This window comes from Phalacrocorax carbo, chromosome 9, assembly GCF_963921805.1.
Source record: "Phalacrocorax carbo chromosome 9, bPhaCar2.1, whole genome shotgun sequence".
Lineage (NCBI taxonomy): Eukaryota > Metazoa > Chordata > Aves > Suliformes > Phalacrocoracidae > Phalacrocorax > Phalacrocorax carbo.
This window is the reverse complement of record NC_087521.1, coordinates 21,438,121-21,460,085: the sequence shown is the minus strand read 5'-3', so window position 1 is coordinate 21,460,085 and position 21,965 is coordinate 21,438,121.

The following is a 21,965-nucleotide window of genomic DNA, read 5'->3' as shown; positions in this document are numbered from 1 at the left end:
AATGAATTACAGCAATAACCATTCTGCCATATACTATGTTATCCAGCAGACTTAAATATCAGGCATGTTTTGCAAAAGAAAACTTCTACGTTAAAATCTCCCTGTGACCACTGAGAACGAAACCACCTCTGGAAGGCATTGGCCCCTGCTTCAGGCATCAAAGCTGCCAGGTCAACATCCATACCTCCAGTCTGCAGCAGAGGAAGAAGGACATCACTTTGAAGAGGAGACTGCCACGACTGGGAGGAGATTGCTGGGAAACCAGTCAGCAAACAAAGGTAGGGCACAGCCCTAGTGAAATTATGATTCAGGTGAGGTCCCTCAAGTCCTACCAGCAGTAAAAATATCAGTCCAGAATTCACTGCCATTTGGCTGAGCTCTTGTCATGCTTTAGTCATGGTGAGATGATCACAGAAACCAATGCATGGGCATGTTAAAAAATGACCCGAGTACCAGGGCTCGTCAGAGAGCAACGGGAATATTGGGTGCAAATCTGATTAGACCAGAGCACAGCAGAAAAGCTCCAAACCTAAAACCAGGGTTATGTCTTGAGTGTAGCTGAAAACTTCGCTAAATATAAGACACAGCAACTTGCCATGGTGAAGAGCCTGGTGTTGCCTGGTGCTTTCTTCCTCCATTGCCCCATCAGTAGGAACCAGCATTACGATACCAAGAGAGAAATTAGATTATTGGGATTTAATATTATTTGGAGAGGGAGCAAGAGATTTGTAATGAGAGAGATGCAGTGTATTATATGATTTTGCAAATACACAATCATTATCAAGTACATTTCACTGGTTTCATCTGGACACGTGCATTGCCAAGGTCTACATCATTTTAAGAGATGCCCAATACAATTAGTTTCAGATTACAGCTTTTTCCATTTCTGAAAGATGCACTGATTCAGGCATGCTTGATTCATGCAGGTGTAATCTTTTCCCCCAAAACAATCAGATGTTTAAAAAAAACACAACTGATGTTTTAGAATGTATTAGTCTTCAGTTACTAAAGTGCTAACATTCTTAATATTAATAGCTATTTCTTTTCTATCAAATTATCCCTTCAAGCTGAGCTTTCATTTAATAAAGATTTCTTAAGGTTTTTTCATAACTATTATGTCTTCAACCATTTTTATAGCACAGTAACAATTGTCGAATTGCAAGGTAACAGAGAAGTTGCCCTTGAAAGTGGCCTGAATATAATTAATTATTTTAGTATTCAGGAAAAAAATACTGGGAATATGAATACCAAGTTTCCTGGCATGTTTTAAACTTATTTTATTTTTGGTTTTAGTTAAAACCAAAGCACTCACTGCCACATTTAAACACTCGTCCTGCTGCTCCCATCTTGCACCGTAGCACAGTTTGGTATATCCATGGGGATTAGGAATTCTACTGATTAGACTGAGCATCGGAGCAGTGCCTGTGCCATGCCAGTGTCCTCCTGGCCCAGCCCGCCCTGGTGTGAACACCCACGCAATGCTGTGAGCCCTGGCAAGGGCTCCTTACCTGAGCAGCTAACATGTAGCACATGGGATGTTGTGGCAGCCACGGGTGGAGGCACCGACACCTGGATGAGGTTTGTGGCCCCCGAAGGGGTATTTTCTGGGCAGAGGGATGGATGGGGCACAAAGTGAGTGCAGGATGCAGCACCAGCACCCACTTTGTGCCCCAGTACAGACAAGTCACTGAACAAGTTAAGGTACAGCAGCAAAACGATTGAGGCTGGGGTAGGTGGTCAAACCCCCTTTATCTAATATTATAAAATGCCATAAAAAATATTATACCCATGAAAGCAGCATTATTGCACTGACCAGAGTTTCTTATCAGCCTTCAAAGCCACTGGGGAGGGGGCTGGACAGGGCGTATGTGATACATGGAGATCCAGCTCTGCCTCCCTTAACAATTTAAAAAGAAAATCCTACAACCTTTAATTTGTACCTCACCGTATAAATGGCAAGGCTTTAGGAAGCTGATTTTATCATGAGTGCTGGCTAGATACATCAAATCTTCTTTCTGGCTTGTTGGTTTCCTTGATCTGTGACCTCTCATTAAAAAAAGCAGTTAAATGGTATTGTTATATATCTGCCTGAAAGTATTTTTTATTATGTATCACCGTGTCTGAGAGAGAAAGGAAGTTTCTTTGTAAATAACAGCTGGCTGTTTTTCTTTCCTATGCATTGATATAAATCTCATAAACTCATTTTCATTCAGCACAAAAAGAACTTGGAGCTGGAACATGAATAAATTTCCCTTTACATTCGGCATCGTTCCCCCCTGCACACGAAAACAGAAATGCTTTTCAGTATATAGTCATATATACAGTCATAGTCGGAAGCAGAAAATATAAAGAAAAGCAGAGGTATGGCAGACACGTCCCAGTGAGCGAGCCTGTGAGCCAGAGACAGCCTTTCCTATTTTGATTTGTAATTGGAGGATAATTCAATTAGACATTTCCAGCAATTTAAACATTCATGCATTGTCCAGCACCAAAGCATGAACTGTTCAGCAGCAAACTAGACCTGACAGCCTTAGCAGGCTGAGTGGAAATCCCAATGTTTAAAATGGAAAGGCCTCACCTAATTGATGCCTACCGGAAAATTAAAAAAAAAAAAAAGGGCGAGTGCAAGGGGGGACAAGGGGGGTGAGAGAACTACAAATGGCAGAATGAGGCTTATATCCTGGTTGAGGGCTTCACACCTCATTTGCAGCCGTTTGCTTGACAGAATATTTCAAGGCCTGTATGTTCCTTTTAGAGAGAGATTAAAATAAAATTGTACCTGATCATCCATTTGCTCCACCTTTCTGATGATAGCTGAAAGGCAGGTGTTCAGAAGCAAAACGGATGGGACCTGCAGCTGCTTATGAAAGCCAGATCCCTCCTGCCCACGTAGGAGGCAGGATGCCATAGCATTGAGGCGTTGGAAGGCATCACCTGATGCCAAGGTCCCAGCACCGTACGCATGCAGCAGGAAAAAGACCTGCCTGGACTCTGCAGCCCACTCAGAGGTGGCAGGGAGAAGTTGGAGAGCATGAAGCACCGTCACCATGCCCATTGCCCACGTCAAGGCACTGCGCAGCCCCTTGCCCAGCATCACGTGTGAAGCTTGCAAGGGGTCAGGGGCCGAAGCCGGTGCCCACTGCTCTGCTCTCCCTGGCTGGCCACCAGCAGCCAAATGCCTGCGGGGGTTAACCACGGGGTGCATGGCTCTGTGCCCACAAAACAGAGATATTGGCTGCTTGGATGATAGCTTAGTGATGTTAAAACTCTGGGTACAAAAATAAATAAGAATAAGGATGCAAGAATTTCAGGAAGGATTTAAAACAAGGATGTTTCAGAGCCTTGTTTTCTTTAAATGTCTCATCCCTTGTGACCTCTGGATCCAGGGGAAGGAAAGCTATGTGTCTTTGCCACAACAATCTGCCCTGGAAGAAGAAGGTCACGCTAACCTATCGACCGGCTGGCTGGCAGGCAAGACTGCTTTGATGGACAAAGATTTGGGCTGCTCAAAGTCATTCTTTTGGTAACAACTTTTAGTGGCAGGCAATGAAAGCAACATGAATGATCAAGTAAAACTCTTCTGGCAGGCTACATGCCTTTGGTGTCCTTTCAGTGGCTCCCCAGAGAATCTCTGGAGCAGAAAACTCACTTGCAAAACTTTTCAGGAATGTATCACACCTGTCCCCTCTTCATTTTAAGCATTATGTGGGACCAAGTTTGGATGGTAAAAATCCAAGAAGTACATACAGTACATGTGGATGTCAGACACAGTGGTAATTTTCCTTGAGCCTTTCTATTTGAAGAGCCAATGTCCACTGTGCTTATAACGTATTCAAGTGTGAACAGTTTGTGCTGAAATTTTCCATGCTGACTGTCTGCTGCAAGCTGACCTTTGTATTCCTCTAGGAGTTGCAGAAGAACAATTCTGTTACTTCCAAGAATGATATTTGGGAAAAAGATATTAAAACAAAACCCAACAGTAACTTCTGACTGTTTCATTGAGAATCTCTAATTCCTCAAGTCTTTGGAGAAGGTATTAAATCTGACAAGCAGATCAATGCTTTTATTGACAGTTACAAGCTTCTGGAAACGCATCGGTTCCCTTCTTTACAGACCACTTGAACCAGACAGGTAAATCTGAAAAGTCTGTCTACAGTGAGGTGGCTCCATCTCTGACACTCCTACTGAAATTAAGACACTGATTTTCAGTCAGTTCTTGTCCAAGAAGTAATCAATTTATTATCTGTGAATAAAGTCAAGGGTAGAGCTGAATAAATGCAATTCATTTGTTTTAAAAACTGTAGTTTTGGAAGATCAAAACTATTTGCAAATTCAATTCAAAATTAGCAGTGAATTTTACTCATAAAATATTTCCAATAGTTAGAAATGGAATGGAGAAGAAGGTACCCTGAAATGGCAAAACATTTATTTTGGACATTAAAATGTGTCACAGACTCAGACACAGCAGAAAGGTTGAATGATCCAACTCCAAAACATTTGTGACTGGCCCAAAATACAATCTTTTGGTTTTGCCAAAAACAACTCCACATTTTATTTTGGTTCTACCCGACCACATTTCCTTCCATGTTTTTTTTCTCCTAATTCTACCAACAAGCTAAAAACTCAAAAACTCACTACTTACCCAGCTCCACCAGGGACCCCTGAATGTTGCATATTTATCTTATTACCAAAGCAGAGGTTGGATTGTTCTTCTCATCCTTTCCTCTGTGTCTGAAGCAATGAGTGAATGCCCAACTTTTAGAGGAATATGCTCTCATCTTCAAATATATTGGTAGAAACAGACCTTAGTAGAATAGAGAAACCACTCAGCAGAAACAAGCAGAGTCTCACCAAAGAGAATCTTACTCCCTGTGTTAGTGGGAATGAAGGGTATTTTCAATGTCTCCCAGTTAAAACAGGGGATGCTGATCATACACACAGATAGAAGCAAACCCTCAGCATGAGAAATCCCTCAGATGAATGACCACATGAATCTGTTCCACCTTCCTCTTTCCTGGTACTTTGGGTAGCGCTTAGTCAAAGCTGTACTTCAGCAGCTGTTAAACCGTGCCTCCTGGGTGTAGGCACTCCAATATACACAGGCAGATATACACATGGTGCCTGTCTAGAAGTGGACACCAATTATTTGCAATTTTCCAAGAAAATGTGGCATAAACTGTTTCAGGGCGTCTTTTGAAGCAAACCCTTCTCCCTGCCCCAATCACTAAGGCAAAATTGTTATAATCTGAATCTCTTTGAAAAATGACAGGGCAGAAATGGAGTGGGAGACACCTCTGAGTTTACCCTTTTTCCTAACCTTTTTAAGTACTGCTGGTGCACATCTGAAGTTACTGAGGCTTTTCTGAGGTGGAGGAATGTACTTGAACAAGGAAATCACAGATTCAGCAGCTACGTTGTTTTTCTCCTCATGCTTCATCACCTGCAATATGAATTCAGGTCTCCAAACTGAGTTTCTGGTTGCATCTGAGCAACTCACCATTTTCAGATTATGACCTTTCTGACCCTCAACTGTATTCAGGGAGGTTGTCCAGGAAGAAAAAAAAAATGCAAATTAAGCAAGCAATTCCCTAGCTGAGATATCAGACTCTATGGTACCCACAAGGTCACCTGCCAGCTTCACCAGCCCCACTAGAAGCAGTAGAACTACTCCATAGCAATTAGCATGGGAAAAAGCAGCAGAAGTTTATTTTAGTAATAGTAATTTCATGTAGGATTTGTGTTGTTAAGATATCACAGAAGATGAAGCCAAGCGCTTTGTAGAATTAAAATTTACCATTTCTGAGAAAAAAAAAAAACTCTCTGAAATGTTATTTACTGTACAAACAGGGAACTGATCCATCATATGCTTGAGGGATGCTCTAAATACAACATTCCCTTTAAAAAAAGTTTTAGCTTGTGAAAATTACTCATGTGATGAAATTTATACTGAGCTGGCTGCTGTATAAACACAGCGAGAGACATTCTCTGCCCAGCGCCATGTAATCTGAACAGGTTCAACTTTTGCTGTCAGGACCTTGAGGGATATCAATAATATTGCAGTTTCATTTGTCATATGGGAGAAGAGGTTTGTTCTCAACATCTGTGATTTATGACTCACAAAGCCACTGAATACCTGAGGAAGGATTCTTCTCACCTGATTTTAACCAAACTAAAAATTTGGTGTTTAATACATCTAAATTATCTAGAATCTTGCCATCAGTGGAGAAAGACAGCCTCTCCAGATGGCAACTCATTTTACCCTGAAATAAGTACCTATGCCCGGGGTGCTGAACAGCCCCGGCCTGTCTGGTTGCACAGGGACAACTGCTGCATCACGGGACATAGTTCCCAGGGTCTGAATTTTATTGTTGGTGAGAGACCAAATGCTGCTGCATGCCAGCATTTCAGCAGGGGGTTATCATCCAGTCTGATGACGTTAGATGTGCCCATCCTAGCGGGAAATAATGCAAAATTAAGTAATAATCAATAATCAGAGTAGGAAAAGTCCATCTAAAACTGGACATCCAGAAAATCCAACCTCATTCTGAAAAATACAGTAGATTAATTAATATAAAACCACACTTAAGAAAATTTGAAGAATAACACTGTGTGTGTGTGTGTGCGCGCGCGCATGTGTCTGCACACACGTGTGGCATTTAGTGCAGCCTGAGTAGAAAAATGTTATTCTGAAAATAATAATTCTTGGGCAGACAATACCTTTGAGGTCACTTGAGCAATCTGGTCAGTCATTACTGGACACCTTCAATTCTTTTTTTCCTATTTTTGAGCAGTTTCTTCTGTCAGGAAAAACTACTCAGACCCATAAGTGAGGAATCGAACACCCTTTGAAATGACTCACCTCTAGGGTGAGGGGCTGCATTGTCTGTCCACTGCCTGGTCACACGCCATTGACAAGAATGACCAGAGGTGCTCAAAAAGCCAACTCATCCCTTCTGATGACTGCAGTCTGTCACCATCACCTGAATTCAACACACATTGTACAGACGTGCCCTTTTTCCAAGGGAACCAAGCAGCTGAAAGCAACATGACACTCCATCAGCTTAGGCAAGCTTAAAAACAATCAGCACTGGGTTTCTGTCTATGGGTTTTCAGGGATTTTCTGCCTTGACTTACATTTAATCAGCTGAAATAAGACAAAAATTTCTAACAAAAAAAAAAAGATTCTAAATTACACCAGCTACCAATCCACCTTTCCTCCAGGAAAATATACATTTAGTCCAGGCGTGTTCTTGCTGCTATTTGTAGTATGAAGAGAATTTTTAAAAATAGCTGTTTCACAATTGTTTTTCAAACCTGCTCACTGTTTACACAAACAACTTGCCTCTACAAGGGGAGATCTGCTTCAGAACAATTTCTCTCGGTCAGATTAAGCATCAGTACCTCTAGAGTACACCTGGAAAACTATCATAATTTAAAATCTTTTTTGGTCTATATAAGTTTTCAGCTGTAGCGGAATTAAGATAATGTCCTGTAAATAATGTGTATGACCCATAAGACAGATCACCAGCTGAGGCTGTAAATCCTTGATGCTACATTGGAGAAGGGCATCCCAACTATCAAAGGCGTTGCAGAAGTACGATACCCGGCGATGATCCTGGCTGCTAAAGATTAAGGCACTGCTGATGCTGCCAGATATGAAGAACTGAGGAGGGGAAGCAGAGTTGTGTGGTTAATGTTTTTCATAGGGTGGTACCCTACGTGTACTGACTTCAGTGGCTGGGCTCCCATGGACTTCGCTGGTGTAGGATCTGGCTTCTGGTGGGTTCATGTTCAGGCTTTCACGATGAAAGAGAGTGCTGTTACATTCTGTGTGGAGTCCTGGTGTCTGAAGTAGATAAGAGGTTGTTTGTTGAAACCAAAGTATAAAAGATTTGTCTGAAATTTCCTTTCGCATAAAAGAACACATTTTAAATGACACTGGAGACAAAACCAGTTACTCCCTCTTATGTTCTGCACATTTTATCCCATGCTTAATATGCCAGGAGACAGACTAAGGAGGTGCACAAGTGATGAGATTCTTATTTGCAGGAGAGGGGGGAAAAAAACCTTCAGTAACGAAGACAGACCACCCATGTATCAAATGATAGTGATAACCAAACTAATATAAATCAGACATGACATTTAGATACTAAAGAATAACCTACATTTTGCCGTTGTTGTGATGATTCACAGCAATGAACTTGACCTAAAAAAATGCTACATAAGTGCTCAGTGTTATTAATAATAATCATTATTCAGAGAATTCCCAGATGGATTAATCCAACTTCCTTTCTGCAACAGCCCATGTCTCCCTTTATTCAGCATGTTCATTTTATTCGCTTCTAATTAAATGTGATTTTCTCAGCAGACACTTTGATTTTTTTATTAGAATATTTGACTCAGCAGAGCTGAGCAGTTTGCATCCCATCCTGCCCGCCGAGTTTGTACTCCAGCTCTGCCTCACAGACCCGTCCGCCACGTGCAGCCATCCTCGGAGAATGCCACATCCCTGGAAATGCTCTGAAGGGAAAAGCTGTCACGTTTCAATGAGACCCATGGCGCAGATCATGTCCTCCTCTCTGGATTGATGTAAAATGACAATCACAAGGCCAGCTTGTGCATTCTTGTTATAACCTTTAAAGAATGGATCTTATTGGTATGACAAATGAAACAGGTATTGGGTCCTTGAAAACACAGTCTGAAATTATTCTGGAAAAGGAAGGTGTTTTTTCTGACTCTTCATCCTATTGATTCAAAATAATTCAACAAAAATTTTAACTAAAAGCCACATTTTCAGGCCAAATTTAAAACTCTGCTATTATAATCGTAACGGTACCCTGATGGACTTCCCTGCATCCACAAACCAGCTATGGAGATTGTTCAGCAGTTCAGGGAGCATCACCAGCTGTATGGAAAGTGAATTTACAAAACTGGGAACTGTGGCATGACCCCTGGCAGGCTGGAGGAACCTGTATGAGGCTGTAGAGATGCGCTGCCTCGTACCTGCCTGGTGGCACAAGAGCCTGTGGACGATGTGAGGCTCTGATGGGACGCAGGTACCCAGATGCTCATCTCCAGACACAGCACTGCAGCTCATACAAGCATTTGCCTCTCCCTTGCTGGTTACCTATCTGGACCTCATCTCATAGGCAGCTGCAGTTTTTGGTGTTTTTTCTTTTTTTTTTTTAGGGATAAATGCTTTCTGGATTTAGCTCGTACTTTAAAGATTTGGGCAAAGGAAGAACCAAAGCCACTGTTTCTCCCTGGACTCTGTGGGTGAAAGAGGCAACTGGTAAATGACCTCATGCTGAGTATGCACTAGCCTTCATGGTTCACAGAGAGTATGGCTGGTCTCGTAGCCAGTGTCATTCAGTATAGTCTCAAAGATGAGGTAAACTGAGGCAACTAATTTCGAGGCATCAATGCAGGGCCTGCAAAAAGCCTTTGCTGGAGTCATGAGTATTTTTCCACTGCCCTGGGGAACCAGAGGTAATTATTTCCATAAGGACCCATCACCTCTCTGAAGGCATGGGGTTTCTTTTTCCCCCACTACATTTTCTTTTTCCCTAAGCTCCTGGATACTACCATGATTTATAGCATTTTTTTAGTTCACAGAAAATAAGCTACTGGAAGAAAGAACTGTCTTATGGGTAACATCAATTTCTGATAAAGAAGAGTCACACAAGAACAGAAATAATGCACAATCTTGCCCCACTAATGAGCGCATGCTGCAATCTGTCCCTCCCATAGAATTACACTAGTTAATGCAAAATAGACCAGTTGCCATAAACCTGCTCCATTCATAGAAACAGTGTGATGAGCTCTTCACCTTGTAAATAGCCATGTGTCCCACCAGATTAAAGGAACTTTCATTTTATTGAAAGCAAAGATCCGTCCCCTTTGCTCCCTTCACCCAGGTGCCAGAAAAAAAGCAGTCCTGTTGTGAGCCGATGTCTGCCTTACTACCTCTCCCCACCTGTGCCCACTGTGGCTGCTCCTGCACAGTGCTATGCCCTCCGCCTGGAGCTCGAGGATGGCTTCCAGCCTCCCAGAGTTTTCATTACCTTATCTCCATTATTTAGACAAATGCAGAACACTTCTCCAGACAGGTTGCAGGGCGCCAGTTTATCTGCATTAATATAATAATGAACCTTTATCCACAGTACCCAGCCTCTCTTTAAAAATCAATCACTGCCTGATTAATGTTCTGTAAATAGTGGGATGTCCATGCTGCAGTACTAGATGTACTACCCTCATTTGATCCTGCTCAGCTGTGTTTCACTGCTTTGCTTATTGTTTTGCTCTTCTGATGTCACCTGCCTTCTTAATATTTATTGTTAAATAGCCAGTTTGAAGTACACTCATGATCTGTTTAATGGCACCCATGTCACGTATTCAAAGGATTTTAGCTTTAATGCATTTACCTTGCTTGTCAGGGGCAAAGGGTAGCTGAGATGTCCTGAAGCTGTGACATGTTAATGGTAACTGTTATCTTTGTCCCTCTGCTGCCCATGAAATCTTGCCATGGTCAGGATGTCCTAGGGATAAGCATGATACTATGTAATTACATGGGAAGAGGAAGCCCATAACATTTATTTTATCCTGGAAATTACATGAAGATATGCTATAGCAAACCAGTCAAGCAATACAGAGCTTTTTAGGTGACATACTAATTTTGCTGGTTCTTTTGAGGATCATTTAATTCTTTTAAATGCCAGATTATAAAAAAATATCAGAGAAAGATAGTTCTGGCTTCCCATAATTTTAAAATTTGTAGGAGGGCTTCCTAGAAACACGATCCTATAAATGTAGCCATATATGCAAATAGCATTTTGAATGCCTTCTTCTGGGGTCTGCAGCTGTGCTACCTAGGATATGCTTTTTTTGCTTGGCAAGAAGTAGAAAAAAGACATTGTCTTTAAAAAATGTGGCAGGTCACCACATTTCACTTGAAACAGAGAGGGACTCTAAGATATACAAATCTAATAAGGATAGTGAAATAAGATGGAAAATGGCTTCTTTTTGAGCAAAAGACAGGGAAAAGGACCTGTAAGAGTCAGTCCCAATTTTATGACTCATCTATGGGAAAAGAAGTTTCATTTGTTGCAGAAGGATAATTATCTTCTTCTGGCTCCATGTATGAATTTCCATCTAACTACAGACACTGCCTCATTGCAGTTGGGCGTATCATGAGAGACATCCAGTTATGCTGGGCACTGAGCATACACATAACAAGACATATTCTTCCTCCAAAGAACCGAAAAGATAGAAAAATCTAGGAGAAATTGAGAAATTTTACTCAATTGAAAATGGGAAAATTGTGGGACACAGTGACCTGCACGAAAAAGAAAGCTCACAAGGAATTGCCCCAAAGCCCTGTAGCATCCAGTGAACTGGGGAGGTCTCAGCAAGAGTCTGGGAAGCTGCCTCTGTGTTCAGAGTCTAGCTACGTCAGCATGGCCCTAAACCCCCAGTAGCCACCTATGGTGACAACTACACTCTGAGCCACAACGACCCATATTCTGTCACTGTCTGTGGTGGCAATTACTGTCTTTTGACGCTGCTTTTTTCTTGGTGTCTTTTCTTTTGGAAGAAATGCATTTTTCTTTCAAAGGAGAAAGCAGTTCAAAGGCAGGGTATCTTTCCCTAACTTTCTTAGAGAGAAAAAGGAGGTCATATATGCTGGCATTTTCACATAAGCACATTAAACATCTGCAGAACTTCACAGTTTGCTTGTCCAAACCAGCTAGGACTGGAGAGTTTCTATTTTTCTTTCTAGCTGGGGAGAAAGTTCATAAAACAAAAGGAACATGCCTCAGAACAGCACTTCTAACAGAAAATTATCTGCCCTGAAGATGAGAAAACCCATTTTGTTACATTTATCTGTTTCACACCAGAGAAAAGTCAAAATGTGAATTTATCTAGCAAAATCAGCAAAGCCTCTTAGGCTTACGCTGTCCCAGCTGGCCTAAAGCTAAAACTGACTCTTATGGCTTCATGTTGGTGGGGCTTGGCTTTTTGTTTTATATTAAAATGTTCTATAGAAGGTTTAGGGTATTGAGAAAACACAGAGTCAGAAAAATCAGTTTAAAATTAACAGTCCATAACTGTGGAATTAAAAACCAAACCAAACCAACAGCAACAAAAAATGCCAGGAAAAATTATGCAGAACCACTTCTACTATAGAGAGCCAAATCCATTAAGCTAATGAGTTAAGCAGCTGATGTTCTGACCTGACTTTTTTCGTTCATTTAGGATCTCTCATTCTTCATGCAAGAAGATCTCTTATTATTTCTTATCTAAACAAACCCCAATATACAGGCCTTCTTCTGCCAACAGTTTGATGAGAAAATTTTCTTCTAAACAGTCACAATCTAGAATTTGAACAGTGTGACCTATGTGACCTATTACATAAATTCTCTTTCCTCATCTTTTGTGAGCCAGTGACTGGGACTGTGTAAACAACTTCCTTTATCCCTCCCTCAACAATCAGTTTCACTTCAAAATAAGTTTCCTCTAAAGATTTTTATTTTTAAAAAAAAACAACAGGGATATGGATGACAGGACACTTTAATGTAAATCCCTGTTCTGTCATGTGCTTCTCGTAAGAAAAAAAGCCAGATCCTCAGAAGACATCTGGCAGAGCAATCCAAAAGGCAGGGCTTTTGAGCACCTCTTCAGCTGCCACCTGCCTTGAGAGGGGCTTAAATCCTCAAGCTGCTGGAAGCCCCTGAGTAGACTAGCTCTGTTCTGGGCATAAACATGATGCCATCCATCCAAACAGCACTGAGTGCTAAAACTCATCAGGAGTCACAAACATATCGTTTCTTCTGCCCCAGTCCAACTGGGATGTGCAGGGAGACTCTGGCTTTACAGCCCAGGGTTAGGGTACTGACCAGGGCGGTCACAATCAGTGCCTTCATCCAGTCAATATTGTGCAAAGTGAGGAGAAAGCAAAGAAAAGAAAGAAATCCCCTCCCAACAGTGCCAGGAAAAGCCACAGTCTGGAGGTAAGAGCGAGTTTTCAAACTTTGGTATAAATCAAATCGGCAAAGCAGCTGCTTTATCCACCAGGGAAGTGGGAAACGTTGCATCTCCCCATGCCCCACCATGGTGGCTGTACTGCCTGCAAGTAGAACTGAGATGAGTTAGGTGTTTAAATATGGTTTTCACAAATGCTAACTCGGCACTAAGGAAGGCAGATACCTCCAGGAATCATTTAGGCATCGAAGCCCATGAGCCAGACCAGTGGTGGCCAGTCATTTCTGTTTTGTGGTCTCCTGTGGAAAGCCTCCTCTAGAAATGTCACATACAAAGATTACTGCAGATATATACAAGCTTGCTGGTCTTCAGCTTTCGCAGCTTCCCAAGAAGTAGTCCATAGGCTCCCAGGGCTTGCTGTGCTGAAAAGCATTAAGTTAGACACTGAAGACACGTCTCTGCTCCATGCAGCAGTATACAGAGGCACCTTAGTTAACACTGAGTGAATCATCATTGAAAGTAAACACTTCCATTTTCATGACAGAGTATGAGTGGGCATGAGGAGGAGCTTACATGCCTTGACGCCATTCCCTTGCTATAACTCATTCATGCTTCTGCATTTTGTATAAATATTCATTCCTTGCAATAGCACATTCTTGTCCCTACCCCAAATAAAGAGCCACCACTGAAGCCAGTTTAATACTGACCCACTTTATACAACACTGAGGAAACAAATAGCTGTCCTTCAGGATGGGTCTTCCGCACCACACTCGTAGCACGGCAAGCAGGCAAGCGAGGCAGGCCCATGCCAAGCACCAGACTCACGCACATTCATCCCATAAAGAAGGGGAAGAAAGCTGAGGAGCATGGCAGGCCAGCAGACTGCAGCACCATGTCCACCCCTGACACCATCACCATGGCAGACCTTAAAAGTCTTTGCTGCATCTTCAGCACATTTCTTCTCCTTCCTTCCCCCAAGGAAGTTTCTGAGACTAAAAGCTTAAAAAGTCTTCTAGCTGTGGCAGGAAAAGCGTGTGCATTTCATAGGGTCCCTTTACCCTCTCTGTGTCAGGATCAGAGGAGAGGAGCCTGTTCACATCCAGCCCCAAGCTTCCCCTAGGTGAAGTGCATAGCATCCACAGCAAATTTTCTGGGATGGGTAATTAAATTGTTCCAGCACAGGCTCACATGCCTCCCAGGGATGGTGCAGATGGGATTTAGCAGGACACCAGGAGTGCATCGGGGATCAGGTTTTCTCAGCCCAGAGAGTTTATTTTCTCACACTTTTCCTACTCCATCATGCTGTCCAGAAAATGAATGATCAAGCTTGACTTTTAAAAATTTAATTTTCTGAGTGTGTTTTGGCATTGATCAATAAGTTGCCTGTTTTGGACTTTAAGTGATTGTCTCTGAATTTTTCCTCTATATACATGCCCGAAAGTGGGGCACTCTGTGACATTTTTGCTAAGCAAATCAGTTCCTGTCACTGAAGCTTAATAAATGTTACTCCTCTGCCACGCAAGGCCTGCCTGAGGTTGTTCTGCTAAGGAAAACAAGGGTAGAAATTGGATCTGAGGAGAAAAAGTTTCCTGCAGGATCAGAGTTTGATATAAGCCTTAACCCTTGAATATTTCTTATTTAAATACTTAATTAAAACTTGGAAAATTAAAACATCATCTATTTTTGCAAGCAGCAATATTTTTTAAAAAAAAATTCATTTACTTAGATGTCTGAAGAAAAAATGCAGGCTCGATTGCCATTATGAACCAGATTCTGCCATCTTTCCTACTTGAACCCACTCTAGTGCCAGGCCAATGTTGAGTTATCATTACTGATAATTGTAAAAGAATAGCATCAGATTTTGGCCTGATATTTGGAAACTTCCCTCTTTTCAGTCCTTTGGGGTGTTTGATGATTACATTTCAAGCCTTGGAAGAAATGAAGAAGTTTGGGCTCGTAGCAGAAATTTCCCATAACAGCAAATCTGCATGCATTGCTTCTCTGGGGGAAGGTGGGTTACAGCTCCCTTGCGCAGAAGCAACAATTTAACATACCCCTCTTGTGTCACAGGTAGATGGCCTGCACATACCAAGGAGCTGCTTCAGGGCTATAAATTCCCCTAAAGCGATCAGATGTGCACTGTGCGATCTATGCCCGTTGGTAGCTCGGGGTCCAGAGCTTTAGTGACACAAAGCAATGAAGGGGTCAGACATTCAGAAAATTAAGAGCTATCTCTCTTGAGAAAACACAAACAATCCAGCTGCCTGTCAGGCTATTGCTCATCTCTTCTTCCTTCTGACCTTTTATTGCTAAGACCTTTCTTTCCCAATTTTCCCCTTTCCCCTTTGTTTAATTTTAAGAACATCTCTGCTTCTTAACAAGAAGAAATATTTTATCCCAGAAATGTTTATGGGTCACTGACAATGATGCGTAATTTTTGTTTTGCTCATTAAGGCCTTCCCAGCCAAACTTTGGCTCTTTCCTGTCTATAGCTTCAATTAATGTTCCATTTGGCATTTGTCTACCTATTAACACTAACAAAATATTGTTAGAAAACATATCAAGTTGCCCTTCTTAGACTATAATCAGTCTTCCTGGCATGAACTAGAGTCAGGTTCAATCTGGACTTTAAGTTCACTTCTGAATTTCAAAAAATTATGCAATCTGTAAAACTTCAATAAATGAAACTCTCTTTCTGCTATGCAAGCTAATCTACTTTTTCACTTAATTTTGATATGCCCTCAAAGCTAGGTACCACATCAAGAAAAGGTTGCACCTGAAATGTTTGTTGAGTGGGTAATTTCCTCTCTATAAGTACTGGAGTCTACTAAGAATTGTCAAAGAAACTTTTGGGTTGGATTTACTTGTTTTGCTTATAGGTCCATGTGGAATTTCCTCCACGGACCTGTTGAGACCCCACAGCTACCTCAGATCTCCATCTCTTGGGCCCTTCAAATTCTTTTGTACCTGCTCATCATCTTTTGTGCACAGAAGGCTTTTACACAGGGATGATAGGGGTGGGCAAGTTCCTTTTACACTTCTCAGAAAGCTTCACAAATATAAACATGATTTTCATAAAAGTGCTCTGAGGGAAGTCACTCTTACCTTCCTTGCAGTATGATGAAGGAACTGAGACACAGATGCTTTGTTTAAGACTGGTGCAACTTTGGGACCACTAGTATGGAACCAGACCTCTCTTCTCCACATCCAGTCCCAGGACATTCCTGTCCAGGCTCATTTGGTTGCTGACAATTGCTCAAGTCAATGTAACCACTGTCTCTCACTGAATAAATACCACACATTAAACAAAGGGGGGGTTTTCCTATATATATATTACATAGCAGGTCTATACAAGTCCCAGCTTTAGTTTCTCTCACAAAAACATAAAACAGTTTTTTCAGTGCTTCAGGGACAATTTAAACCTATGTATGCTGGAACTGAATGTAGTATCAAAGTATATACATTTAAAAATATGACTGTGATGGCAAAGCAGATCAGATAATTTGAGGACAAAAAAATTTAATTATGTAACTATTATTTATTTTATTCCAAAGGTTTTGTTCCTAGGCATTAATTTAGAGGGAATTTAACTTGGCTAATTCAATAAAGAGCAATGACCTAGAATAAAAACAGCAACAATTATTCCAAGTCCTCTGCTTTCTCTTGTAGTAAATGGCCCATCCCACCATTAGCTTTTGAGCTTTCAGACACATCTTTTCCATCTCACCCACTGCTGACATTTCCCAGGTGAACCACCTCCATGGATAGCATTGTTTCAGCAAACAGTTGTTCTCTCCTGCCACAGGATATCCTACAGCTGTCTTATTCAGTGAACATAATCAACCTCCTGAGGAGAGCTGAATTATTACCAATGTAGACTGACTGAAAGTAGTGATTCCCTCCACTTTATCCCAGTGTGAGAAGATGAGACACCGCACATATAAATACTAAGTTATCTCAAGCAAGTATGGAGCAATAAAGACCTAAAATACCTTCATTGTTCTGTCAGTACTACATGAATTATTGGAATATTTGGTAAATCAGTTCAATGTTGATACCAAGTTTTTTTCAGATTGTTATCCTGGGTATAGCTTTGTATATGCATGAGTCATAACAATTACAATTTATTAGATTCCTTAGGGAAGATCTCAAGGCTCTAGCCCCAACCATGGCATCTCATAGGAAGAGGTCTTAAATAAGCCTTTGCAGATCTGGCCAAGAGCCTTTTTGTATCTCTTTGTTACTGCAGCTGATGCTGGAAGAACATCCACCTGGGACAAAGGCATCACAAATTCCCAGCCTTGGACATGGCACCCTGATTCAGGAATAGAATAGAATAGAATAGAATAGAATAGAATAGAATAGAATAGAATAGAATAGAATAGAATAGAATAGAATAGAATATTCCAGTTGGAAGGGACCTACAATGATCATCTAGTCCAACTTCCTGACCACTTCAAGGCAGATCGCAAGTTAAAGCATATGTTTGCCATGGCAAAAGGAAAAGAACTGTGGAAGTCAAGGAAGACTGCTGGACTTCAGAACAAGTCTGACACCACCATATTAGTCAGGGAAGGAAACTGCCCAGCCTGCCCAAACGAACAACTCAGATCCATGGGAGAGATGAGACCCCAACAAAATTACCACTTAGCCTAAAATTGTTCTGCTGGAGCAGTACTACTGCTGACCACAGGTGCCCACTGTCAATAAAGCTTACTTCCTTTCCCACATGGGATGAACAACCTGCTGTAAATGAGCCCACACCAGCACAGCGAGGACATTGCTCACTGTTGCAGACAGGCAAGCCTGCAGATGTCCACAGGATGGGAGATCATGGTCCCAGCCAGTGTCCTGATAGCTCTTGTAAACAAGAGCCAAGTCCTCTGAAAGTACTGTGTGTGTTCAGCAGGTGTTTTGTTTGTTGTTGTTTTTTTTAAACCATAAAGACCTTGCTTTTTAACCATGGGTTCATTCTCAGAGAATATTCCTCATTACGGTTTCTAGCCCCTGTAGGCCAGATGGTGAAACTCTGCTCCTGAGATGGCTTCCTGAACCATGAAACCAGTGGAGGACCATACTTCAATCACCCTATTTGCTCCAAGCAGTGCCTTAGATCACAAAAGACTGTAATGAAGTCATTAGGTCTACTGGAGTAGAAAATACTTATTTAAAGTAGATCTAGCACCAGAAGTGGACTGAAGTGGAATTTTCCATTTTATACATATGAAAGATTAGGCTGTGACTACCCCCACACTGCTACAGAATTAGCCATGGATCCAGATATGACACTTCCTCTTTCAGTCTTATAAAGCTCTCTTTCTGAATTCACAGCAATAAAGGAGTCAATGATTATCCAAAATGCTTGTAATGCTTCTGATTCTAACTCTATCACTTCCCTCTCTCTTCTGCTTCTTGTCAGATTGTCTTTAGATTGAATGAAAATGTGTTTATCCATCCTGGAAGCATTTCCCTGACATCTAGGGAAGATCTTCACACATAGCAGGTGCTGCTTTTAATGAATAAGGTTTTTAACTTTCATAACTATGGTGTCACTCCTAGCAGTGCTATTTGCACTGTGGTTTAAGGGTAAAAAACAAAAAAACCCCACAACCACAAAAAACACTAACAAGACTGTCAGCCCAGCACACAGCCTTTCCTGGGCTATTGCAGAGCATAAGCCCTCTGAAGGTTAACTCTCTGCCAGTTTCAAATATTGACCTTGATGTCTTGTCCCTTACAATATTCTTTAAAATCCATCATCTGCAAACTAAGTTTAAGTCAGAAAACTGAATTAGTAACAGAGACAATGAATAACAAGCTTAAAGGGGGGGAGGAGAGAACCTCTTGCAGGTGGCCAGCTCATAGCTGAGTAATTCTCTGTGCAATGTTCATGCATCAAAAATCTAATTCCCTGTAATTTTATTTAGGATGGGGAAAACTAAACAAAATGAGCAAAGTGATATAGGATTTAATTTATATTCTGACAGGTACATTCATCTAAAGTTTACCTATAATAGCTGCAGTTACTGTACCTTTCTTCCAAAGCATTTAATGGTGTGAAACAAGTGGCAATAAAAAAAAAATACAGGACCTACTTGGCATTGCTATTTGCTATTTTTATACTAAAAAAAGAAGTCTCCCTACTGTCAGGCTGATTGTATTAATCTGAGATTCCTACAGTCCTTCAGACTTGATTGCTTTTCGATTCTTGCTTAGTAGAAGTGGCAATAAAGAAGCTGAAATCATAATTCCTACTTACAAGGCAAAAGGGAGGCCACTTCAGTTGTGGCACATTTTGTTGCTTTAATTAAAAAGTTGTTCTGAGAACCTTAACTCCTTCTGCAGTATTCAGAGCACAAAAAGGGTGGCATTTACAGGGACACTTTGGGGATCACACCTGCAGTTTTTCTGAGCTATATTGATGTTGTTGCTTAAGCATACCAAGGCAGAGAAGCGATCATCAAATTTGAAATATTCTTTTTATCTTGAAAAAAATTAATTGGTCCTCTCAATGATGGAAATATATTTTCCTTTATGTAGTTCTTAAAGTGCTGTACATCTCTATTAAAGCTCCTAAAGGGAAGTTTTCAGGAAAAGAACACCCTCTAAAACCAAAAAAGACTTAAATATCAAGCAGCAATTGAAGGCCCTTAGCCCAGAGCTTCAATGATTTTCAGGTGCCTGCTCCCTTTGAGATGAATGCCCAGAAACCTTAAGGGTCAAGGTTTTTATTCCCTGAGAGTCAGCCAAAAGTGACCATCACTGTACAACCATGAGCTACCATTCTTTTCTGGAGACAGCAGTGGCTGACGATTCATCGGTGTATTATGCAATTCCCCAAGCTAGGCAGACTCCCCTGAGACTCACTTTTCACTTTTAAAAAATCAATACACTTTACTGGTACTTTCAGCTTTTCCTATGACAACAGCATTGAGAATTAATATTTTACTGAGATTAAAAACAGTGGACTAAGGTGGGCATATAAGATCTGGGTCTGCCCTAGGATAACAGGAGAGCTCTGGTAAGATGCTGTTGGCTTAGAGATATTAAGTTAAATCACATCTAGGTTTTTTATTTAATAATGCCAGGATCCTTTATGTCGTCTGTGACTATAAGATCAACTGTTTCTTTTGCACTGGAATCATGACAAAGCCCTGCTAGCTTGTCTGGGTTTTGGCTGTGTCCCTGAGAGAAGTCAGCTTGCGCACAACTCTGACATGGGCTACTACTCCCTCCCACTCATGATGTGCTACCTCTGAAGCCATGCTCCTTGGCCATGGAGAGGATAGGCACAAATGCCTGTGATGTGAGGCAGTGCCCTTCTAGTTATGAACCAAGATGTAGTTTGAAGGGTTTCTCAGCATCTTCAGATGCCAACTGACCCAGGAGAAGCTGACCCTCTGCTGATTACATTATCTGTGTTGCTTATCTTTACCTTTTGCTTTGGAACTCCCTCGTAACACCTCAGTGGAACCCTAGTATGTGTGTGCTTTTGAATACCCCCAGCTGCTATCACTTCCCTGAAAAATAATCTCTGGCTAAAATTTAAGATTCAGGTTCTTCAGTAAAACACCAGCTGGAGAAGTTGGTCAGGGAAGCCTCTGACTGGCACAGATCTACCTGCTCATCCCAAAGCATATAATTGTGATCTTTCCCACTCACACCTGGAACAGGGCAGGAACAGCTCCTCCTTGGGTCTTCAAGTCTCTGTGGGCCATGCCCTGTGCATTCACAAGGAGGTAAGGGAGACCAAAGTCTCATCAAACCCCCTCTTGCTTTGCTGAGTGGTGAGTAGCATTATTACATTATTTCTGCTGTTGGCTGTGTACCTTGATAAAATTCACGCACAGAATCATGTAGGTTAGAAAAGACCTTTAAGATCATCAAGTCCAACTGTAAACCTAACACTGCCAAGTCCACCACTAAACCATGTCCCTAAGCATGACGTCCAGACACATTTTAAATCCCTCCAGGGATGGTGACTCAACTACTTCTCTGGGCAGCCTGTTCCAATGCTTGACAACCCTTTCTGTGAAGTAACATTTCCTAATATCCAACCTAAACCTCCCCTGGTGCAGCTTGAGGCCATTTCCTCATCCTATTACTCATTACTTGGGAGAAGAGACTGACCCCCACCTCGCTACAACCTCCTTTCAGGTACTTGTACAGAGCGATAAGGTCTCCCCTCAGCCTCCTCTTCTCCAGTATAAACAACGCCCGTTCCCTCAGACACTCCTTATAAGACCTGCTCTCCAGACACTTCACCAGCTTCACTGCCCTTCCCTGGACACGCTCCAGCACCTCAATGTCTTTCTTGTAGTGAGGGGCCCAAAACCGAACAATATTTGAGTTGTGGCCTCACTGGTGTCAGGTACAGGGGTTGGTCACACTAGGGGTTGGTCTATCAATGGAGGACATAAGGAGGGGCCAATTACCTGTCCCCCTCTCCTTTACACATGCAAACTAGCATTCGCTCACTATGAAGCCCAGGAAAGATGCCACAGCACAGAGGAAAACACTCTTGAGCTGTGTGCTGGTTTTAGCTGGGACCAAGCAGAGCCTTGAAATGCTACTGTGGATTTAACTTCCTGGCCATGTTATTCTGCTCCATTTTGTAGACACTTGAGGCAACATTGTTAAATTCCCTATTTTTAATACCCTTAATTGAAGCAAAGCATCTTCAGCAGCCCTAATGTTTGATCTCAGCCTTGCAGCTGGGGAAAACTAGCAGCTGTTTTGTGATTCAAACAGAACAGAACAATAACCTACTGAGGCTACTTCTCCTGTATATGGATGGGTGAGTCAGATGAATAATTGGACAATGCAGATCAGTTAAGCCTAATTCAGATAATAGAATTAATTTGCAAATTAGTACACATTAGGTGAATCAGCTGCAATTCATTTTTGACATAAATGTTAACAAATATTGAAGTAGTTATAGTGAAACATAGATAAATATTGCTGCAGAAAAGGTTCCAAAGAAG